We start from the raw sequence: 24,333 nt of genomic DNA, 5'->3' as shown, positions 1-24,333 counted from the left end.
CAAAAATACCTGGACCACATTCGCGTGGGGGCATGCAAGTGGCCCCCCATTGCGTTTCCCGATGGTAACAGGTTGCCTTGTCTATCTCTTGTTGATCTACATTCATTCGTCCAATCTCTGCCTTTGCCACACCCACTACATAAATCTAAATGCTGAGTCCTCCTATTCCTGTTATTTCTAGAAGAGGCATTATTCCTGGAAATCCATTGTCTGTACTCCATTTTCATTTGTCCCATTTTACCACAATTAAAACATTTGGTATATTGATGCCTTCTTTTATCATTGGAAATCACTTCTTCTACCCATGCTTCAGTGCCATAGTCAAATGTATCAACATTCATTGTATTCAAGACCCATTTCTCCAAGGGCTCTGATCTGATCTTTAAGGACCCCTTTTGCACTCTACATTGGCATTCTCATAAGCCAAAGATTCAATTATTATACATCTGGCTTCTGGGTCACTTATTCCTATTTTTACAGCCTTAGTTAGTATTTGTAAAAAGTCACTAAAGGGTTCTCTCTGACCCTGTTTAACCCTGAGATATGCTTCGACTCTCTGTCTTGGGTCCTGAACCCTGTCCAAAGACTTTAAAGCTGCTATGGCAAAATTGGATAAGAGGTAGTCATCATAAAGAGCATGTTCCTGAGGATCAGAGTAAATTCCATAACATAGAATTTTTTTAAATTTATTTATTTATTTATTTATAAAAATTTCCACTTCCTCACCTCCTCCCAATACCCTCCCACTCCCCCCCTCCCTCTCCTCCCTCTCCAGTCCTAAGAGCAGTCAGGGTTTCCTGCCCTGTGGGAAGTTCAAGTTCCTCCCCCTCCCTCCAGGTCTAGGAAGGTGAGCATCCAAACAGACTAGGATCCCAAAAAGCCAGTACATGCAGACAAAATAAGACCCATTGCCATTATCAATGGCTTCTCAGTCAATCCCCATGTCAGCCACATTCAGAGAATCCGGTTTGATCACATGCTTGTTCACTACCAGTCCAGCTGGCCTTGGTGAACTCTCAGAAGATCAGTCCCCTTGTATCAGTGTGTAAATGCACCCCTCACGGTCCTGATTTCCTTGTTCATGTTCTCCCTCCTTCTGCTCCTCATTTGGACCTTGGGGGATCATTCCAGTGCTCCATTGTGGGTCTCTGTCTCGATCTCCATCCATCATCAGATGAAGGTTCCCTCTGATCCTGCCTTCCTTGCTCACGTTCTCCCTCCTTCTGCTTCTCATTTGGACCTAGGGAGTTAAGTCCAGTGTTCCAATGTGGGTCTCTGTCTCTATCTCCATTCATCGCCAGATGAAGGTTCTATGGTGATATGCCAAATATTCATCAGTATGGTTATGGGCCAAGGCCAGTTCAGGCACCCTCTCCTCTGCTGCCCAGGGAACAAACTGGAGATCTCTGCTTGGACCTGGGTTTCTTGAGAAACCACCACATTGATTTTCACAGTGGCTGCACAAGTTTGCATTCCCACCAACAATGGATGAGTGTTGCCCTCACTCCACATCCTCTCCAGCATAGGCTATCATTGGTGTTTTTGAGTTTAGCTATTCTGACAGGTGTAAGATGGTATCTCAAAGTGGTTTTGATTTGCATTTCCCTGATCACTAAGGAGGTTGAGCATGACCTTAACTGTCTTTTGGTCATTTGAAGTTCATCTGTTGTGAATTCTCTGTTCAGTTCACTACCCCATTTTTTAATTGGGTTAATTAGAGTTTTAGTACCTAGTTTCTTGAGTTTTTGTATATTTTGGAGATCTGACTTTTGTCTGTTGAGAGGTTTGTGAAGATCTTCTCCCAGTCAGAAGGCATCCTTTTTGTCTTACTGACAGTGTCCTTTGCTTTACAGAAGCTTCTCAGTTTCAGTAGGTCCCATTTATTTATTGTTTCTCTTATTGTCTGCACTCCTGGGGTTCTGCTTAGGAAGTGGTCTCCTGTGTCTATATCTTGTAGACTATTTCCCACTTTCTCTTCTATCAGATTCAAAGTGGTCAGATTAATGTTGATGTCTTTAATCCACTTAGACTTGAGTTTTGTGCATGGTGATAGATATGGATCTACTTTCATTCTTCTACAGGTTGACATCCAGTTATGCCAGCACCATTTGTTAAAGATGCTTTCCTTCTTCCACTGCATACCTTTAGCTCCCTTGTTGAAAATCTGGTTTTCATAGGTTTGTGGGTTAATATCCAGGTCGTCTATTTGATTCCATAGGTCGACTTCTCTGTTGTTATGCCAATACAAAGCTGTTTTCAATACTGTAGCTCTGTAATAGAGTTTGAAGTCAGGGATGGTAATGCCTCCAGAAGTTCCTTTATTGTATAAGATTGTTTTGGCTATCCTGGGTTTTTGTTTTTCCATATAAACTTGATTATTGTTCTCTCAAGGTCTGTGAAGAATTTTGATGGGGAGTGCATTGAATCTATATATTGCCTTTGGTAGAATTGCCATTTTTACTATGTTGATTCTCCCAATTCAAGAGCAAAGATCATCATTCCATTTTCTGGTATCCTCCTCAATTTCTTTCTTCAAAAACCTAAAGTTCTTGTCAAATATGTCTTTCACTTCCTTGGTTAGAGTTACCCCAAGATATTTTATGCTATTTGTGACTATCGTGAAAGGTGATCTTTCTCTGATTTCCCTCTCTGCTTCTTTATCCTTTGTGTATAGGAGGGCAACCGACTTTTTGGAGTTGATCTTGTATCCCCCCACATTACTAAAGGTGTTTATCAGCTGTAGGAGTTCTTTGGTAGAGTTTTTGGGGTTGCTTATGTACACTATCATATCATCTGCAAATAATAAAAGTTTATCTTCATTCTTTCTTATTAGAAACACCTTGATCCCATTATGTGGTCTTATTGCTATTGCTAGAACTTCAAACACTTTATTGAAAAGGTATGGAGAGCGTGGACAGCCTTGTCGTGTTCCTGATTTAAATAGATTGGCTTTGAATTTCTCTCCGTTCAATTTGATGTTAGCTGTCGGCTTGCTGTAAATAGCTTTTATTATATTTAGGTATGATCCTTGTATCCCCAATCGCTCCAACACCTTTATCATAAATGGGTGTTGAATTTTGTCAAATGCTTTTTCGGCATCCAGTGAGATAATCATATGGTTTTTTTCTTTCAGTTTATTTATATGATGGTTTACATTGATAGATTTGTGTATGTTGAACCAGCCCTGCATCTCTGGGATGAAGCCGATTTGATCATAATGGATAATTTTTCTAATGTGTTCTTGGATTCGGTTTGCCAGTATTTTATTGAGAATTTTTGCGTCGATGTTCATGAGTGAGATTAGCCTGTAATTCTCTTTCTTGGTTGTGTCTTTGTGTGGTTTTGGTATCAGGGTGACTGTAGCTTCGTAAAAGGAGTTAGGCAATGACTCTTCTGTTTCTATTTTGTGAAACACATTAAGAAGTATAGGAATTAACTCTTCTTGGAAATTCTGGTAGAATTCTGCATTGAAACAATCTGGTCCTGGCCTTTTTTTGGTAGGGAGATTTTGATAACAGCTTCTAATTCTTCACGACTAACAGGTCTATTTAAATTGTTCACCTGGTCTTGGTTCAACTTTGGTATATGGTACTTATCTTTTAAAAAGTCCATTTCTTTTACATTTTCTAATTTTTTGGTATACAGGCTTTTGTAGTAAGATCTAATGATTCTCTGAATTTCCTTTGTGTCTGTGGTTATGTCCATGTTTTCATTTCTGATCTTATTAATTTACATGTTCTCTCTCTGCCGTTTGATTAGTTTGGACAGGTGTTTTTCGATGTTGTTGATTTTCTCCAAGAATTTGATCCAGGGAAATCTCAGTTCCTTTCGCACTTTTCTGTTGTTGTAAAAGTCTGGTCTCTTCTTTGAAAAGGCACCTAAAGTGCAATTGAGGGCTGCTTTCTAGTATATCTGAGGTCAATTGAGCCCAATGGTGAGTTGTGGCCTTGTTACTGAGAGGCCAGGTTTTGAGCATCTCTCTAACAAAGGACGAATGTAGTCCGTAATTAACAATTGTTTGTTTAATTTCTTTCACATCACTCATACGTACAAGCTCCCATGTATGTTCCTTAATGATCTTAGGGTTTTTGGAGCCAGTTACCTTTTCTAATGTTATTACTGGAAAGGTAGGTATAACTCTGCGGAAACCATCCCGGAGAGTTTACTTACTGTTGGAGTTAAATTTTGCCTTTCTACCTTTTGCTCCTGTTCATCAGAGTTTATATTTTCCTCAATCTTTTCAAATCTGTTTACCATTGCCTTCTGTAAGGCTTGAATCTCCTCTCCAGTATTATGCTCCAAAGCCTTCATTGAGGATTCTAAGGCATGAAGTTTGTCCATTAGAGATACTATCTCATCCTTGGACTTAATGCTCATGGCATGTACTTTGCCTTCTTGTATGGAAATTCTGTCAATTAATCTATCATACCCCTTTGATAATGTCCGATTAATACATTCAGTGGTTTTAATCCTCTCAGCTAATGTTTCAGCACTTACAGTCATGGACTGGATTTTACGAGCCAAATCAGCTGGTCCCTCCTCCATAGCAGCGAAGCTCTCTTTCAATGAATTAATATTAGACTGTATCGTCTCAAAATTTTGCTCAGTTGATCAAGTAATATTAGACAAAGATCTACTCTCCTCCTTAAGAACTCCAAACTCTTTCTTGAGGAGGTTGGTTTCAGTCAGTCTGAATTGTTTTTGAAATTACCTCAACCGACTGAAACTTACCATCCAAGATGGTCATGCCCTTCCTTAAGTTTTTGACCTCTTTTCTAAGAATCCTGGATACAGTCTGAAGACTTCATCATAAAGAGGCTACCAAAAACAAAAAAGAGTGAGCCCCAGAAATAACCAAACAAGAGGAATATCATAAGCATCTTGTAAAATCTCAGCCATAGTGTAATTAAAATATCTTACTTGTATTTATTTTTTTTCAACCAAAAGAAATCTTACCTGTAATGACTGTTGCCTGCCAATAGGTGGCGGGGTGCACGTGAATCCGCAAGGCAGGCGAGTCAGAACCGGAAAAAATTCTGATTTTATATATATATATATATATATATATATATATATATATATATATATATATATATATATATACTCAAATCGAGAGGTTAAGCTCACAGACTGTGTGCTGAGTGGATTACTTAACTAAAGCCAAGCAGGAGGGCACTGGGACACAGCGGCACTGGGCGTGCCAGGCCAAGGCACTGGGAGCGCTGGCTCCTTGGCTGGGAAGATAGCAGCGCGGAGTGGATCTGATCTCTGGAAGAAGGCTCCCCGCCCTGGCTCCAACCGAGGCTGCTATTGAGCAGAGCTGGGAGCTGGGAGCTGGCGCACAGGCCAGCTGGAGGGGAGCCAATGGCCGGGGCTGCGTGGGCGTATAGTACAGTAGGCACAGTCTCCAGCGGGGAATGCTGAGGAAGGCCATTCCAAACTGGCCAATTGGTGAGCCTCTCCTTTGTCTCCCACCTCTGGCTATTTCCCATGAGTGTGGACTCATTTCTCGATCACGGTTTCTCACATTTTGGCCTCACTAAGTCCTGGTGCCTGGCAACCATGGCTTTCTCAGGGTCAGGGCCCTCAGCCCTCACACACCTTTGTGATGACAACTCAATGGGTGGCCTGTGAGCTTTGCCCTATGGCCTCTTCCTTGAGTAATGACTCTCCAGGGCAGTTTGGGCCTTTCTTGCTTGATCCTGGCTTGATGAAAGCCATTGAATCTTGTTCTGTTTAACTCAAAGTGAATAAGCCTACCAAAAATCTATATCCTGATATTTTATGTGACCTTTGCAGTATTCTGCCAGCGATCCTGATAGATAGAAGGAAGTCTCACCTGCTGGGCACATTCACCTTTTAAAAGGGCCCTGGCAACTTCCATCTCTCTCTCCCTTTCTCTCTGTCTCTTTTTGTCCTCCTCTCTCTTTCTATCTCTCCTCTGCCTTTCTCTTCTCTTCTGCTGCTCCTGTCCCCAGAGGCTGGTAATGCCCTCCCCATCCTTTTTTTGTTAATGTTACTTTTCCCCTAATAAAAACCCCTTCACGTGGGAGGAGGAGAGGGAGTGGGGGGAGGAGAGGGAGTGGGGAAAATGGGAGGGTATGGGGAGGAGGGGAGGAAGTGGAAATTTTTATAAACAAACAAACTAATTAATTAATTAATTAAAAAAACCCACCACGTGAACTCTGTTGCGTGGCATCTTTCTCTTGTGTGCCACTTTTTAAAAATTGCAACACTTTATAAACCCCCTTTTTAAACCCCTCTTTATAAACCATTTTCCACCTGGCTCCTCCCTACCACTTCCTGTCAACTAGTTACTGATGTGGAATTCCTACCACCAGAAGTCTTTAAGTTACCCATCCATGGGTGAATTTTATCTAATCAGACACATCTTTGTATCATTAAACAAATATTCCAGAGCATAAAAAAGTAACACACCTTGAAATAATATCCTATAACAGGACATTGACATGATAGTTCCACTTCAAGGCAAGGCACTGTCACTAAGAATTCTATGCTACACTTGCCCAAAGCCCAGGCAAACAAAATGATGAACAAAATACCCTAACTACTTGCTTTTAAGAAGACTCGCTATTGGGATATCCACTGTCATGACCACTTGTGGCCAGAGATGGGCCTCACAGCCTCAAACAGGAGAAGGCAATATGATAACATTCAAATAGTGTGGTGGGCAATTAGACCCATTAGGCAGAACCAGTTCCTCATGCCACTCACCAATATACCAGCAGCACACCCACATTCTGGATTACTCAGTTCCTTCCCACTGAAGACAGAGCCTCCTTAAAGAGAAAAAAAGTCACAAAATCTGTTTTTTTTTTCCTCATCCCTACAGGAAAGCGTCAGTAGAGTTAGCAGGTGACTCTCTGTGCTTCCCACTGGCCTACGTGCACTCACACCATGGATATCCAGAACTGACACCCCTTTCTGCAACCCACAGAATAGAAATTTTCACATGGAAAATGTACTTATCCATTTAACAGGAAATCTTACTCTCTTTAAGGAGAGTTTCCAGAAGATCACCTTTTCCAAGGTTAGTACTTCTGTACTGCAGGAAGGAAATGGACTGTTTTTCATGTGTCCTTGGGACAGCCCTGTCATCACCCCCCACTTTCCTCTATACCATTTACAGTCCAGGGTTTCTCTAATGTGGGCATCTGTGCTCATTGCGAAATCTGGAGTTATTACCAAGACCAGACCATGTATTCCAAAGGATGGACCTACTACATTTCACATGGTTCCCAGCGAATAGTATTGGTCAATTAGCCTCAACTCTAGGCACACATACCTAGCGTTATGGAAGCCTCTTCTCTGGAATCCATGCACTAATTGCCACCTGAATTCTCTTAGGTTCCTGAGGACTAAATCCCTAAAAAATTTTCCCCACAGGCAAACATCATTCCCTGTGTGAACGAAAGGTACATCTACAACACCTACTACATAAGAAGCATACTCTATCATTGTTTTGCATTCTTTTAGGTATTTATCCTTTCCAGGACAAGCAAAGAATATATGCTCCTCACTTGCAGTCACCACTACACGGAATTCCAGCTTGAGCAGTGTGCCATGTGCAAAAGTTATTTCTTATCCTACTCATTCTTCCATTTATGACAATAGCACAGTCAGATGCCTGGGGCCACTACACTTGGGAGAAGTGGGCTTGAAGAATGTCCTAACGTCTTAATCTTGGTTTGTTCTCCAAAGATCTTGAGCAAGGTAGCTATCTTATTTAGGATTACTGTAAATAGAGACTGTTCATTTGTTTCCCAGAAGGTCAGACCCAAATAATCACACAGAAACTATATTAAATACAACACTGCCTGACCAATGACTTAGATGTATTTCTATCTAGCGCTTACATCTTGAACTAACCCATTTCTGTTAATATGTTTGTCGCCATGAGGCTGTGTCTTACTGGGCAAAGTTCTGGCATCTTCTTCTTCAGCAGCTACATGGCATCTCTTTGACTCCACCTAATCTCTCTCTCTCTCTCTCTCTCTCTCTCTCTCTCTCTCTCTCTCTCTCTCTCTGTCTTCTTCCAGACTGGCTATATTCTCCGCTACCATAGGCTGAAACAACTTCCTACAGAGGAGAATCCCACATCATGTTACTATTGCTGTGCTGAAACACCATTGACTGAAACAACTTGGGGAAGAAAGGTTTATCTGACTGACACTTCAATATCACTATTAATTACTGAAGGAATTCAGGGCAAAATTAAAGCAGGACCGGAACCCAGACAAGAGCTGATGCAGTAGCCATGGGGGTGCTGATTACTTTACTGGCTTCATCCACCCAGCTTGCTCATCCTGATTTCTTAGCGAACCCAGACCATCAGACATGGGATGGCACCACCACAATGGCCTGGAACCTCCCACATCAATCGCTAATTAAGAAAATACCCTACAGACATGTCTGTTTACAACCCAGCCTTCTGGAGATATTTATTTACTCAATTGAGAATCCCTTCTCTTAGATGATGATAATTACTGTCAAGTTGACATAAAAACTAGCCAGCACAGTGACTGAGTAAGGAGATGTATCTAAGAGTTACAATCTATGCATGAGTAAGTGCTACGGACTGGCTCAGGGGAGCCACTCAGCCCGTGAGGGAATCAGGGCGAAGGACGGAAGATTTCAGGATACGGCGGAGATATTGACAGACAGACCACTCTCAATGTATTTTTGAAAATGCTGCTGTGTTTTACTTTTTCAGTGCGAGGTTTTTATATTATTACAAACAAAGAACTTGGCAAAGGCATGCATCATCAGATCATAAAAAAAGCGTAGAATAGTTTACAAAAAGAATCTTTGAAAATGCTTTGACTTGGGCACAAGGACTTTCGCCCAGTCTGTACCAGGCGGTTGGCAGGGCTAGGTGAACTTGTGCTCAGAATATCTTGGGGTGTGAGAGGAGAAGGCCACTATCTTCCTGGGAAAACTTTCTGCTAGAAAATTTTAGACATGATCTCAAACTTGTCTGAATCTGGTTTCATACCATAAATCTCAACTTTCTTCCCTCCCCGACTCTCAGGGTCAGATGTTGTAATTAGCCTAGGTTTATTCTGGCCATAATGAAGGCTGCATAGGCCTCCTGCACGTAATTCTCAGGCAAACATCTAGTGTTGCTGCAGCTGTTTTCCTACAGAAGGCTTCTAAGGTTTCTCCTGATAAGAGCAACTCCTTTTGCTCCACACCATTAAGGAACTATTTTAACGATGACTTCCCTATTTCCAGAACTGGCTATTTCTTTAAAGGCTTTAATGAATAGGGGCGCAAAACTCAAAAATGTCCTCAGCAGTCTTGTTTGTATCCGCAGCTGCCTGGAATAGTCTGATCTGTTAGCAATATGCAAGGATCACAAAGAACACACAGACAAGGGGCAAAGACAGACATATGGCTCCAAGGACAGCCAGGTCGAGTCAGTACTAATGGCGACTCAGGTAGCATTACACCACAATTGATTGACACGGGACAGGCCAGGACACAACTCCGAGAAGCGCGAATCCTGATCCTTCCGGCAATATTTGCCCATCCAGTCAGCATTTCTGCTACACTGGGGAGACAGCCGTGGATGTAGCAAGTAAGATGTACCTATCAGTTGATTTGATAGAGCATCCTTGGTTGGTGAATCTTGGCATTATGACACCGCTACTGCCACACTGTTTTTGGCTACACTCCACCTACAACTTCTGCTGCTTCTACTCAGAATCACCCAAAGGGAAGACAGCGTCTTCTACTGTTTGCTGCTGTCCATCCACAAGCTACACATTTTCAGGATGTCCTAGGTGCATGTCATCCTTTCAGTGTTTCTCATCATCTTTGCATATTGCTAGCAATTGGGTTGCCTTGCAGAACCCTAGTCTGACAGTAAGGGGTTTCCTGAACTTCACCTGTAGATCTACCAAAAGAGAAGAAAGTGAAAAAAGAAGAAAGGAGTGGTAGGAAGAAGAAACAGAAAGAAGGAGAATGGAAGAATAGATAAAGGCCAATGGAGAGCCATGCAGGGTGAGAAGTAGGGAGAAAGCAAAGAAGACAGAAAGGAAGGAAAGGATAAAAAATAAGAAGAAAGAGAAGATAAAAAACTTTGAGTAAAAGATTTTGTGTATGTGTGTGTGTGCATGTGTGTGTGATTGTGTGTGTCTGTTTTCAACACCATACCAGGAATCCTAATATCCAGGACAGGCTGTGGCTTCAGAAATGAATTGTGGGTTGGATGGTAACCTCATAATGCTCCCAGGGATTCTGTCAGTGACATGTATACTGGGACACTCTACTTTCTGTTAGGAGAGGAAGAAATCACAACAAACTTCCCTACCTCCCTCAGCCCCAGTTGCAAACTCCTAGGCATTAAAAACCTTGCTTCCTGGGCTGACATGGTAGGTATATGACCTGGGAATGTATGCTTCCTCTTCTTCACAAGCTAGGAGCTTGTTAGCCCTATCTGAGTCCGGAGCTTGCACTGGCCTAGGTTGCCATGAAAATCCTAGGACACAGCTTCCCAAACTTACAGGAACCTCTCTGACCTGGCCTTTAGGGAAGAAGGTCCACATTTATAAAAACTGGAGGGCCAAAGCAATCTTGAACAAAAGGGAGGGATTTCTAGTCCAGATTTAAAGATTTATTACAGAGGAATAGTAATAAAATCATTATGCTTCTTGCACATAAAGCAGACATATAGATTGATAGAAGAAAACAAAGAATCCATTAAGGAGTGCATGAACTATAGATCTCTGATATTTAAAAAAATAGCAAAAATAGCTGCTGAAACAAATACAGAAACTTCAGCAAACAGTGCTGAAAACCTGGATGTCTACAAACTGGAGAATGAATTTGGACAGCTTCTTAAGGCAAAGTAGAGAATAAATTCAAGTGAAGAGGAAGTCCACAGATTTGGAAAGGATCTTTTCCAGCTATATATTCGATAAGGATTAGTATTCAACTATTCAGAGAGAACAAAAACAAAGAATCCAGAAAACAAAACCTCAATATAAAAAGGCTATGGATCCAAACAAAGTTCTTTTTTTATTGCTTTATAAATAATACCATTCAAAATTTCCACTTCTTCCCTTCCCCCCATTTCCCTCCCACTCACCCACTCCCCCCTTCAGTCCTAAGAGAGGGCAGGGTACCCTGCCCTGTGGGTGAAAACAAAGTTCTTAAAAGAAGATACTACAATAGCTATGAAACATCATATTTTTCAGCATCCTTAGCAAATAGAAAAACACATACTAGTCTAAGGCCATACCACCCTGAATGTGCTCAATCTCATCTGATCTCGGAAGCTAAGCAGGGTTCGGCCTGGTTAGTACTTGGATGGGAGAAAAATGCATGCTAAAACAATTATGTTATTTCATCTTACCAAGCCAGAACGGCTAAGATCAGGGAAACAACTGGCAAATAGTGGTGAAAATGTGAGAAAAGAGAAACCCTTATTCGCTGTTGGTGTTATTGCAAACTGGGTCAGTACTATTGAAGTCATTGTGAAAAATTCTCAGAAAGCTAAAATTAGATCTACCACATGACCCTACTCTGCCACTCCTTCTTATATGCTGCAAGGACTTGTCCTCTTATTTCACTGACACTTGCCCAACCATATTCATCACTACTCCGTTCAAATAATTAGAAAATCTACATGCCCACCAATTTATGAAAGCATAGTGAATCTCTTCATATTTCTGATGAATGAACTGACACTAATCTGCGAATAATCATACCATCTCCGCTAATGCCGCAATCTACATAGGAAAATGACTTTTCTAAAATGTAACCAACTAAAGTGACAGAGTTAGAAATCTTGCCTCAAAAACCGTTGAGGTACTCTCTCTGGAATAAGTACTCTGTTATCAGTGAGAGCGAAAGAGAGATGTTACCGATGGACAGAAGCCAGGATATGTCTTAAAGGCACTGGCTGGTCACAAACTGGGTCCAGTTTGCATTCTCACTTTATACTCTAAAACCACAAGGTGGTGTGAGCAACCAAGCGGGATTTTATTCAATCGTATGTGCCAGTCAGCCTTTTGTTTTTAAAAGAGCATATGTTATAATTGATGGGTGTGAGGCTTTGTGGTCCAGTTGATAAGGGCAATGAACCATTGTTTCTGTGATGTCTCTAGGTAATTTTGTGATGTCATGCTTTGCAATAATCAGTACAAGTAATGATTTAAGTGAATCACTAAATAAATCAATAAGCCAGTATCTAATAATTGCTTTTTCTACCTTATTCTACTTCAAAAGGAGAAACACAAAGATAGAAGACAGGTCTGAACAAGTTTAGGAGGGTCTTCACCAAGAGCAGAGAGGATCACTACTGAACACACCCCACCCCACAAATGCTGCACGAGAAAGGCCATACATAACTAAAGAAGGCAGAGAGCCTGACTGCATGGTAACCCCCCTCAACTGTCACTGAACCCACACAGTATGGTTGAGAATGTGAAAGATGAGGTCACTGAGGGCTGATATTTGATGTCACAATAGAATTCTCAGAAATCTATAGCCAGCCAATAGAGATGCTAAGAACTCAAGGGTGGCCACAAAGCCAGTCACAAGTCTGGAAGAGCCAGCTGTGCTGGTCCAGATAACTACACATTCTTGGTCAACAGTTCATTTGAAGGCAGAATCACTGGTTAGTAGAGGGTTTGTCTGTCTTTATTGTATACTCTGATTAATATGATTAATATGTATCAGGATTTCTCACTGACCTTTCTAGGTGTATGATCCCACGGCTATAAGTATATTCACAGGGATGTAGTGACTTCACCACTGTTAACCTCTCTCAGTTGAATTGTTGTACTTATTGAATGCCATCTCCTCTTTCTCCCAGCCTTTGCTCCTATCAATAACCATTTTGCTATTTTACTTTCTGTCTCAGTGGAGTTTACTTGGTCAGGGACCTCCTTAGTGGAATAACATTGTATTTAATTATTTGTGACAGGTATATTTCACTTAGTGTAAAGTCCTCAAACATCTTCCCATGTGCCATTCATGTGAAATTTTTTTATTCTTCCCAAGTCTATAAGTAGGAATATCCTATCACTTGAACAACTGTCTCCTAATTTACCTTTGAGTTATAAATTGTATCTGTCTTGTTCCCATAGAAGGCTCCTGTGTTAATTCATCGATTCACAGCTGATGGGTGGTGCTATCTTGAGTTGATCTGGACACTTAAGAAGGTGGGTGACTGGAGGAGAAAGTAGATTCCAGGGCTTATGTCTTTGAAGATGATACTTTGTCCCTGTTACCTTCTCTGCCTCTGATTTCTGACCACTCAGAGGTGGCTATCTTGAGTCACCTACTCCCATCACAGTGTCTCCATACACACAGAATCAACAGAAACAAGGGCTCTGGACTAACATATTTGTCACCAAACTAGTAATTACTCCGTCCTCTTTTTAAGTTGTTCTATTAGACCTTTGTCCACAGTTATGGAAACTAAGCAACAGCGATGTAAGGGTCTAATGTCATTCGACTTCATTTTGGTGTTAAAAAAACAAAACAGACAAATGAATTAATGTGCTCAGTAAAAATTATACTTGAATTTTCAATTTAGAACTTTACGTATTCCATTGTTGTCCCTAAAGATGATACTCTGTTCTGTAGCTCAGCTACCCATCAAGCCATGCTTGGAGATCCCCAAGTCTCGTATCAGTGACCTTTCCTCAGAAAGAATACAATTTTCTGCATAAATAACACCCAGAATTACTCTGATTTTTGTATGTGATGTGATCTTTATGATAGCATATTCTAAGCAGCCTTATTGGTATAGTTTTAGTCTTTCTCACATCTAGGTGATGCCACTTCTGTGCTACTTTGTGATATGCACCTTGACTCTTCTTTCAGAACATCAGTAGGCATTTAACTCATGAAACATGTTATTCCTTTAGTGTTTTTGGCAGGGGAACTGAACCTAGAACACAAAGTTTATTGAATTTGCTGATGTCAGTAGGGCATGAATTGATTTCTCTAAGGAAATTTTTCACTCTAGGGAAAGAATCTGCTCTCTCTCCCATCTTACTTGACTCTGCACAGAGACAGCCAATGAATTTAATTCAAGCATTTGTATTTGTTCCCTTATAAATGAGATGGGAGGGTGAGGTCACATAGTAGAAGTAGCAGTATACGGAGGGATACCTTTCACCAAAGACTTTGTAAAAGGTCATATGGAAAGCTACTACTCTAGAAGCATTCTAAAAAAATATACTCATATACATATATCAAGAAAGTTTAAATGGAATTACTCTATAATAAGCTGTTTAAATAGGCATCACTCTATAATGCCTCCCCCAGATACTGTAGGTAATCAAATAAAAATCTCAGCTCCTGGAATAGGTTTCCTCATTTCAAGTTTTTGATTGGTGGAGTCCTCCCAGGCATTGCAGACACTTTCCATTACCTTTGAGTATGTTCCAGCACTTGAAAGTAAGAATTTATTGCTAAAATACCACAAACTTGCTCATAGGACGTTGGAAAATCAAGCTAATACTGGCCTAGAAACTTTACTCGTATTAGCAAGCTTTCCTCGTGCTGGGCGGTTCATACTTCTGGTACAAAAAAGTAATCAACAGTTTTACTCATCTGTCAACTATGTAAACCACAGTAACTGGTTTGGCAAGATAGGTCCAGTGGTGCAAAAGTGGCACTAATGTTATAGGAGTAAACAATCATTTTATAATCGAATCTAAAGTCTAACCCAAAAGATAGAACCCATGCATGGCACTGTTAACTGAACCAGAAACTTGTGTCTGGCTAAGTCATAGGCTCTAGGAGAGAACACAATACTACTATTTTACTGGGTGGATGTAGTAATAAACTGCTCCCTAATTTTATATCTTTGTTATTTATTCATATATTTATTCATAGATTAGTGCATCCCCCAACCTTCATCAGAGAAACTCCTGTATAAAGTAATGACTAATAGAGACCCATAACTAATCAACATACAGTGAATTAGTCTATGAGTGCTGCACTTTAGATGTGAGATCTATATCACGTCTCTTACTTGTAAGACTCGGGAATCATCATGGATGAGCATGGATTAGAAATGGGGGAGACTGTAAGAGCCAGAGATACTAAATGTCTGCAGCAAAACAGTGTTTTATGGACATGACAGGGCTGGTGCCTGCATGAACTCTAGGCAACTGTGTCTACACGCACAAGACCAACATGAAATGGAGCAAGACAAAATAACAGCATGGATGAGGGAGGAGCTCCCGAAGTCCCACCTACTCTTTGCTAAGAAGCTATTGATACTTGAAAAGTGCTGGGGGAAGGAGAGTCAGTTTTCTTCCTCCTTTTCTTTTGTTTTCTTGGGTATTATGCTCTCACAGAGAAGAAAACTGACAGAAATGCTTTGAGTCATACTGGTTCTGCTTCATCACAGGCTTAAGAATCATTATGTGAAAGAGTTAATATTCAAATAGGAACCATAATGTAATTTGTCATTAGAATCTTTATCTGTCACAAATCTACCCTAACCCTACATTTGTTTCTATTCTTTGCACGTTGTTTCCATGTTCAAGTCATGCTTTGGGGATGCAAATCTCTTGGCATAGACCACTTACTGAAGGATTAACGTAAATGCATTCAAATCATCCAGGGTTACTCTAAATTTTTGTAATCTAACCTTTTACGAGACCATATTCTGAAGGGACTGAGATTCTTCTGGTCCCCCTGTCACACAGGAGGTGTCCTTTCTTCTCCTCTGAAATGGGCCTTAACTCTCTGCTACTCTTTTTTACTTGAACAGACATCTGAATTTGGCTGGAGATCTTAGTCTAGAACATGAAGTTTGGTGAATTTTCTGATGCTAAGTGAGACCCCAAACCTTCTCTGACAGGAAATTGTGCACTAATGGCAGGGTCTACACTCCCTTATCTCACACATACCTGGATGACAAAGGCAGCCTATGGACTTTAAATTCAAGCATCATTATTCATTTTTTCAAAATGCTATTCTCATCAAAGCATCAGATCAGCCTGGTGCAAGATATAGGAACACCACTTCAAGCGCTTTCTATCTCCATACCAAGTAAGACGCGCTATATCAGATAAAGTAACTTAAGAGAAAAAGGGAAAAATAACTTGTCATAGAAGCTGCAGTCTGACACAGTGAGTCACACAGCAAACCCTTTTGTCCATATGTCTTTACTTGCAAGTGTTCATTGCAAAGAGTCATTGGTCTGGTTTAAGGCACCTGGTTTACTACTACACTATTGATATACACTCTTAGATATTCTGTTGTTGCTCTGAGTTGTGGAGATCCTGAAGCTTTGGGTCTGTGGATCAGGCCCCATCACATGATCCAGCAGATCATAGATTGGGTGGATGTTGGGGTGGGCCAAGTCAGAAGCCTAATTCTGCACCTGGGAAGCTGCAGGGTTGGAATGCTCACGAGTTCAGTTCTTCCCTGTCCTCACCACCAGAGTGAACTCTCCAGCATTGCCTTGGCTAAATCACCTGTTGCAGCAATGAGCAAGCGGTGGGGCCAATTCTGCTGCTTTTCATGCTCTTAGGATTGGCTACACCACACCTACACCCTCACGACCATCTGTTGTGTTACAGCAGATGACAACTCTCTCCTGCCCATCAATGCCTGAGGCAGGTGGGAGAGCTGGCCCTGCACCTCTCCTGGAAAATGCAAAAGAGCCAACCCTGTTGGTGAAGGTGAAGGTGAGCCAGCCCTGAAGTAGTGAGCAAGGGAGAGCTGTCTCCATTTCCCATCTGTCTTGTAGTGGCATGGGCAGGGGAGAGTTGCCCTCCTCCACCCTCCTGCACATCAACACCTGAGTCAGGAGGAAGAACTGTCTCTGAGTCACAAGAGCAGAAGAGCTGTCCCTGCCCCCTACACTACTCATCTGTCATGAGGTGGTGTGGGTGGGGAAGAGATGCTCTCCTTATCCTTTGCCCCTTATCACCTACAATAGACTAGAGAGCTGACCCTCCCCTTTACTAGCTGCAACACTCAGGAAAGTTGGCCATGTTACTCAACTAGGCAGCACAACAGAACTGGCCTTGTGGTCAGAGGTATGGGTGACCCTGCCTCAATGTTAAGAGCAAGGGAGAGCTGTCCTCATTTCTCATCTGACATGTGGTGGCGTGGTTGGAGGAGAAATCCCCCCAATCAATACCTCAGAAAGATGGAGAAGCTGACCCTGGGGTCATAACAGCAGAAGGGCTATCCCTGCTCCCCACCAGCTGCAACATTCTGGAGAGTGGCCCCTACATGGTACTTATACTAAAAGCGAGAGAACTCTACATGGTCTTCACAGACTGAATTGGATATTTCCTCCCCATTTTTCACCCGAACTCCCACCTTGTACTCATTAGGCCCCAAGGTTAGACTATGTATTTTGGATTTGCCATTCAAGACACATCTCAGGTACGTGATGACATCATCTCTCCTCATTTATAACAGATTTCTCCTTTTGGTTGAATTAGGAGAAATATTCCTAAAGAATTTCTGTCCCCATATGACTTCATCTCTCCATATTATGCTTACTTCTAGAATGTTTTGATACAACATCCCGCATTGACTCCTGTGAGATAATAATCAGTAGCTGGCAGATAGGAGTCACATAGCAAAGACAATGTATGTAATAAACACAAGTTAATTATTTTAATGTCTTTTATTTTTTAAAATTAAGGTACAAAAACATCATTTCCTCCTTCCCTCTCTTCCCTCCAACCCATACTGGGTAACTGTCTTGTTCTCTATCACATTCATGGTCTCTCAAATTTGTAAATTACAGCTACCTTATGATTTCAGGACTGACCACTTAGTATTGGATAAATAATTGGGAAACTCTTCCCTAGGAAAGAATATTTCACTCAGTTTTAGTATTCCTTAGGTGCTCATAGTTGCTTGTCTAGGGTTGAGGCCCCATGGGATTTCCTTCATGTTAGCATATTGATTGGTGCCATCCTTGATCAGGTATCGTTTAGGCAGTCATCTTGATGAACCTTCATGAGTATAGGTTCTCTGACATTTCTGTGAGATATAATTTCACAGAAAACTTCCTGTTTCTCTGGCTCTAGCAATATCTTTGCCCCCTCTTTCATAATGCTCCCTGAGCCTTAGGTATAGCAGTTGTGTTGCAGATGTATCACTGGGAACTTGGTACCACATGACCTGCTGTCCTCTGCATTTTAATAGGTTACGTCTTTCTGTAATGGTCTCCATCTGTTACATAAAGAAGTTTCTTTGATGAGGAGTGTGAACTATGGCTCATAAGAACTGTGGCTATAAGAACAGATATTAGAATTTAGTTAGGAATTATGCTGGAGTTAATTTATCCTCTAAAATCCACACACTATTAACTCTTATTAGTTGGCTTGGTTTCCAATACCAGGCCTGATTTCCCTCTTGTGGAGTGGTCCTTAAATCCAGTTACAGAGCTGTGAACTTTTGCCAAAGTATAAATGTTACTATAGTTCTGTCAGGGTTCTCATGCTATGCTGGTCATGATAGTTCAAAGGCATCATATCTGGGTAAGACAATGGTTGCTTCCCTCTCTTGGGAGATGGTATGGTATCTTCTTCTACCTGAAAGCTAGTGTTTATGGAGGAGATTTTCATGTTAGATCCAACTCAAGTCCACTGGATATTGTGTCTGTAGTACATGGTGTCTTTAGCAACAGGGACCCATCGCCAACCTCCAAGGGGTAACCAAGGAAATTAGCAATAGCAATAACATACAGTATTTTAGGAGTCTTTTGGACAACTCTGACTAGCAACTCAAAAGGGGGTTTCTCATGCCTGGTGTTAGGGTTTTAGTTAGTCTATGGCTGTTGGGGAAAGCACTGTCAAATTTCAGTGGATAAATTTCAATTAAACTGTAAATGTTCGTGTATACACATACTTATATGTATTATATGTAATTTTAGGCAAGTAGATAATAATATGATTCCTTATGTCTTTCTCATGCAATCTTTCTTTTTTTTAACCTTCCTTGCTGTCCTTCACTATTGAACTCCCTCCCTAATTAAAGCTCCTTCTTCAACTCTCTTCTACCTTGCTATTCCCTCTCTATTGTTCTTTCTCTCCATCGTTCCCTTTTCCTTTCCTGCCTTCACCAGTCGTACAGACCAAGCCTTGGTAACACACACCTTTAATCCCAGTAGCCACACTAGTTGCCACAGAATTTAGGCAGTGCATGCCTTTAAATCCAGTGCTGCATGCCTTTAATCCCAGAACTAGAGAGTATTATAAAATGGGAGGAGACAACTTTCAGTCTCAGTCCCATCTGAGATTCCTAGATTCAGGTTTGTTATTTCAGACTGAGGTAGAGGTAAGAGCCAGTGACTACTGCTTTGCTTTTCTGACCTTCAAGTTGAGTCCCAGTATCTCTCTGTGAGTTTTTATCAATCGTGCTTCATCAAGTAAAATATTTTTTTAATTATATGGTACGTTTATTTTTAGCTTAAACAAAGGAATATTAAATGGTATAATTGTGCCGCCACTTAAGTGCTGCTTCTTGGCCAATGACAATGGAGATGCCTGCAGGCCTCTGTTTCCAGGGATTATAATCTTGTGGGTAGTTCACCAGGGACTAAATTCCTTTGGGTCTTACCTTAAAGTCTATCCCTCAGATTTTCTTCCTGGAGCACAGGAAAGCACATCTTTTTAAAAATGTTTGTTGAATTTATTTTGATACTTTGAGAATTGTCACATCATGAATCCCGATCCTGTTTCTCTTCCTGTCCCCTCACATCTACCCTCTGCCCATGCAAGTCCCCCGAAAATAACACAAAATTTAAAAGAAAAAATGAAAAACCAAATAAGCCAAACAAAACAAAAGGAGAAGAATCTCACCATGCACTGCAGGGCCACTGGCAATGGCACCAGGATTTTTCCCTACTGCATGAACTGGATTACTGGGAAGCCATTGCCTTTGGAAGAATACCTTGCTCAGCCTAGATATAGTAGGGAGCGCCTTGAACCTTCCTCAAAGCAATGTGCCTTACCCTCTCTGAGGAGTGGATGGGGGTGGGGTGGGGGAAAAGTGGAGGGGATTGGAGGAGGGGAGGGATGGGAACTAGGATTGATATGTAAAATGGAAAAGATAGTTTGTTTTCTTTTTTAAAAAAATAGATTAAAAAAAAGAATCTTACCATGGAAGCTGCAATATGGTTCTGTGAATCATGTGATTCACCCTTTAGTCCTTTCATCTTCACTTGCAAGTGTTCATTCTCATGAGTCACTGGTCTGGTTCGAGGTTTGCTTCTGCTACACCATTCATAATGGACTCTCACTGGAGCTCTTGGCTATCCTCTTATGATTCTGTGTCATGTACAGGACAGTTTTGCATCTGTAGGTGTGTCCCATTCTCATTCTCCAACAGTTCATAGACGAGGTGGATGTTGGGGTGGGACAACTCATCCCTGGGTGAGTCCTGGTTCTGGGCCTAGGTGATAGCTGCGTTTTTCAGCCCATCAGCTCTCCCTCATCATCACTGCCTGGGCAAGCTCCCTAGCACTGCCTTGGCTAGCTCACCAGCCTTCAGCAAGGAGCAGGGCCAGTTCTCCTGCTTTCATGTTCTCAAGTTTGGCTCACCCATGCTCATACCGCCAGGGCTGGCTCTACTGTTTTGTCCAGCTGAGGTACAGGTCCCTCCCTCCCTATTGCTGTAGGGAGATGGGGAGGGCAGCTCTCCCACTCTCATACCCACAGAGCTGGCTCACTTGTGCCCCCAACAACAGGGTTTGTTAGCTCTACTGTGCTACCCGGGCTGAGGGTAGGGCCCATTATCCAGTGCACTACAACTGGCAAGGGTAAGGACTAGCTCTACCATTCTCATGACCTGGAGGCTGTTGACAGCAGCTTTCTGTCCTGCCTGATTTCAGCAGGAGGCCAGTTCTTTTGCCTGCTGCAGGTAGCAAGGTGGGGGTAGGCATCTTTTCCTCACCCCTGTCACCACATGGCAGATAAGGGGGGTGGACAGGATAAGCTCTGGTGCTCTCATGCTCTCAGGGATGATTCACCTGTACTCCAAGGGGATCTTCTCTAGTGTATTGCCCAGGTGATGTGTGTGTCCATTGGTAAGGTGTGGGGCCAACTTTCACAAGTGTGGGGCAGCTATTCCCTGAGGGGCTGGATGAAATCTCCTCCTGAAGAATCCACAAGGTGCAGGGTCAGCTATGCCAGGGCCAGTGAAAGGTGAGGTCAGATTATCAGACCCTTAGACTCCAACATGCATATTTCATGATCGGCTAAATATAAATAAATAAATACTATGTGACTCAGTTTCTTTTTCTCTTGATATGACAAAATACTCTGAGAAAAGCAATGTAAAGGAAATAGTGATTATTGGGTTAATAATTCTGTCATTGTGAGGAAAGCAAGAAGGTAAGAATATAAAGCAGCTAGTTACATTATAACCGCAATCAAGAAATGAATCAATACATTAATGCTAGCACGCAAATTGCTTTCTCTACTCATAGTGCAGTGTTCTTCCAAGAGAATGGTGTACCAACACCCACACACCCCCAACCAGGGTAAATTTTCTTACCTCCCTTAACATCCCTCACAGATATGCCACAGAAAATCTAATCTAGACAAGTTGTTATGGAGACTCCTGTCCTAGATTATTTTATAAGAGGTCAAGTGAACAATAAAATCACCACACTAAGTGTATATTTATAATTTTCTCTGTGTTTTACATAATGCCTGAAAGTGTAAATTATCCCTAGTAGTTAAATAGTGTTAATTCTGAACGTGTCAAACAGACCAGGGAATGGTTTGCATCAAGGTAATATGCATTATAAGAACTTGTTGTATGCACTGCCCAGAATAAGTTAATTCTCTATTGATTTAGAACTTTTCACTCATTCGTAATTTATTGGCATTGGTATATTAGATTTTTGAGATAATCAATGTGCTTTGGGATAATGCTCTTGTACCCTGTAAAAATTTATCACTTATATTGGTTTAATAAAATGCTGATTTACCTGCAGCCAGGCAGGAAGTATAGTCAGGGTGACCAGACTAGGAGAATTCTGGAAGGAAGAAAGGTTCAGTATGCAGTCGCCAACCAGATGCAGAGAAAGCAAGATGAGAATATGTACCTGAGTTAGGCACCAAGCCACATGACTAAACATAGATAAGACTTACAGGTTAATTTAAGTCACAAGATCTAGTTAATAAATAAGTCTGAGAAAATAGATCAACCAGTTTATAATTAATATAAGCCTCTGTGTATTTCTTTGGGACTGAACAGCTGTGGGTCCGGGTAGGACAGAAACTTCTGTCTGCACCAATGTGAAAAAAGTTTTGTAGAATCTGGCTCCTCCATATCTACTACCCTGGGAGTATAACATGGGGCAACCAGTAAGTAAAATAGTGTATTGAATTTTAAAGTATGAATATCACCCCCAAATTCTGCTCCTTAGTGTCTGCCTAAGAGAAAGAAGATTGCATATCAAGCCAAAGATGTATATATGCCTGATCATGCATATATAGTTCCTTATGGATTTGACTCAATGATAGCTAAAGCTCAGTATTAATCCAGATGTCAAAACTCAATGCTGGAGCAGAGAAACACAGGTCATTCATATCTTGAGGACAAACTGCTCACCCTGGCTATCCCATTGATGAAGTTTGATAACCCGACATTAGTTACCTGATGTGGTAGCTGCTGCCGCTAATACCAGCAGTTGAAAAGGAGAGGCAGCACTGGAAACATAGTTCTAGGCCAGCTTGGGATATAGAGCCATACAATGATGCAAAAACAAATGTCCCCAAATACCAAAAAAGCAAAATAACAAACCACAAATATGTATACTAAGCCACAGATACCTATTCTAAATGTATGATTCCACTTTTATATTTAAGATTGGCATATAACACCGTGGTGTGGATACTGCGTAAATTATTCAACTGTCAGACTTGAAGTGGCTTTCTATTTTCAGTATGAAATTTCATGCTATGATGACAATCTGGATGGCTAAATATTTGGAGCCATCTAAATATTTCACTGTGAGTCTGTAAGGGGTGTAAAAAGGAAATCTTAGATTGTGTGTGGACTATCAACCTGCTAGTAAATGTTGCTGCAGAGCAAGCCCTTCTCAGTTTGATCAGAACACACTCCCTTCAGGAGATTGCCTGGTCAAAAGTCCATCTGCTCAACATAACCTTTCTCCCCTGGCACTGACCCCACAGGGAATAATCTCCCAGTCCTGAAGAATCCATCCTCATGATGTCCTGTGTTTCTTTGCAGTTGCCAGGTGTTCAGTGTCACCTTTGTGATGGCCAGGAGGTGTGCCCGCCGGCAGCTAGGAGGCTTTGCTCTGGGCACACCAGCATGGATCCTGTGTATCATCTCCATTGGCCTCCCTCAGTGGCAAGTGTGGTGTTTTCAGGAGCCCATGGATTCCAAGCCTAGAATGACTTTAGTGGGGATGTGGAAAGCCTGTGTTTACCACCAGGAAGACAGTTCCAACACTTCCAAAGTGTGTTACAAATATACCTACCAGGACACCTTCATCCCTTTGGATATTCGAATTGCTCAACACCTACTACTGATCTGCATCTTTCTTGGCCTGGTTGCAACAGTCTCCCTCATTGTTGTTCTTTGGAAATTGTACTCAGGGAGAATTTGGAAGAAAACTACCTACAATCCATTCATCCTTGCTGGGATTCTCAATGTCATTGCTAGCAGTTTTGTCTTCCTCTCCATCTTGTACAACTATCTATCCATCATTCGCAAGGATGGGATTGCCCTCCCCCCATCTTTCCGCACACCGCCCATCCCAGATACCCAGAAAGTTGGCACTGCGCTGGCAATGGCAACCCTCTCTTCCTTTATGTTTCTAGTGGGAGGTGGCATAATTTCTCTTTCTTTGACTCTTCCCCGGCATTACCAAATATATTCTATCATTTAAATGTAAATTTTCAACTTACATACACTTGAAAATCCAAAATTACAAGGAACAATCACAACTATTCTTCAAATACCCCCTCCCTAATTTCCCAGTTTCAGAACCTTTCTCAAGAAGGACAGGTGGGCCTCCAGTTACATATCCTGTCTTGGCTGCTGAAGTTGACTTCATTGAGTGACTTATGGATTTTCATTAAATAAATTCTCGCACACTTCGTCTTATGAGTTCTGGATTTTAATTATTATTGCTAAAAGTAAATAATTTAGGAACATAGTATGTATGGAAATGAATGCTAGAACTTGTTAATTTCTCACATAAACTTCTAGTCCATAAAAAACAACCAAACAAAAACAAAATTAAAAAACTCATGATAGTGAGCCTGTTTCTCAAGTCATGATAATAACAATTCCCCTTTTTATGAAATTTCCCCAAATTGTTGA

The 24,333-nt window shown here is 41.4% G+C and overlaps 1 pseudogene across 1 annotated transcript; it reads left to right on the top strand.

Moving 5' to 3' along the window:
- The first annotated feature begins 12,529 nt into the window (after positions 1-12,529).
- Positions 12,530-24,115, top strand: LOC148117459 (claudin-34 pseudogene; annotated as a pseudogene). The gene is made up of 3 exons (XR_015736996.1): positions 12,530-12,646; positions 13,119-13,193; positions 23,233-24,115. The product of XR_015736996.1 is annotated as a claudin-34 pseudogene (transcript).
- Positions 24,116-24,333: the final 218 nt, after the last annotated feature.

Source organism: Myodes glareolus, chromosome X, assembly GCF_982192425.1.
Source record: "Myodes glareolus chromosome X, mMyoGla1.1, whole genome shotgun sequence".
NCBI lineage: Eukaryota > Metazoa > Chordata > Mammalia > Rodentia > Cricetidae > Myodes > Myodes glareolus.
This window is presented reverse-complemented; position numbering and strand designations above follow the sequence as displayed.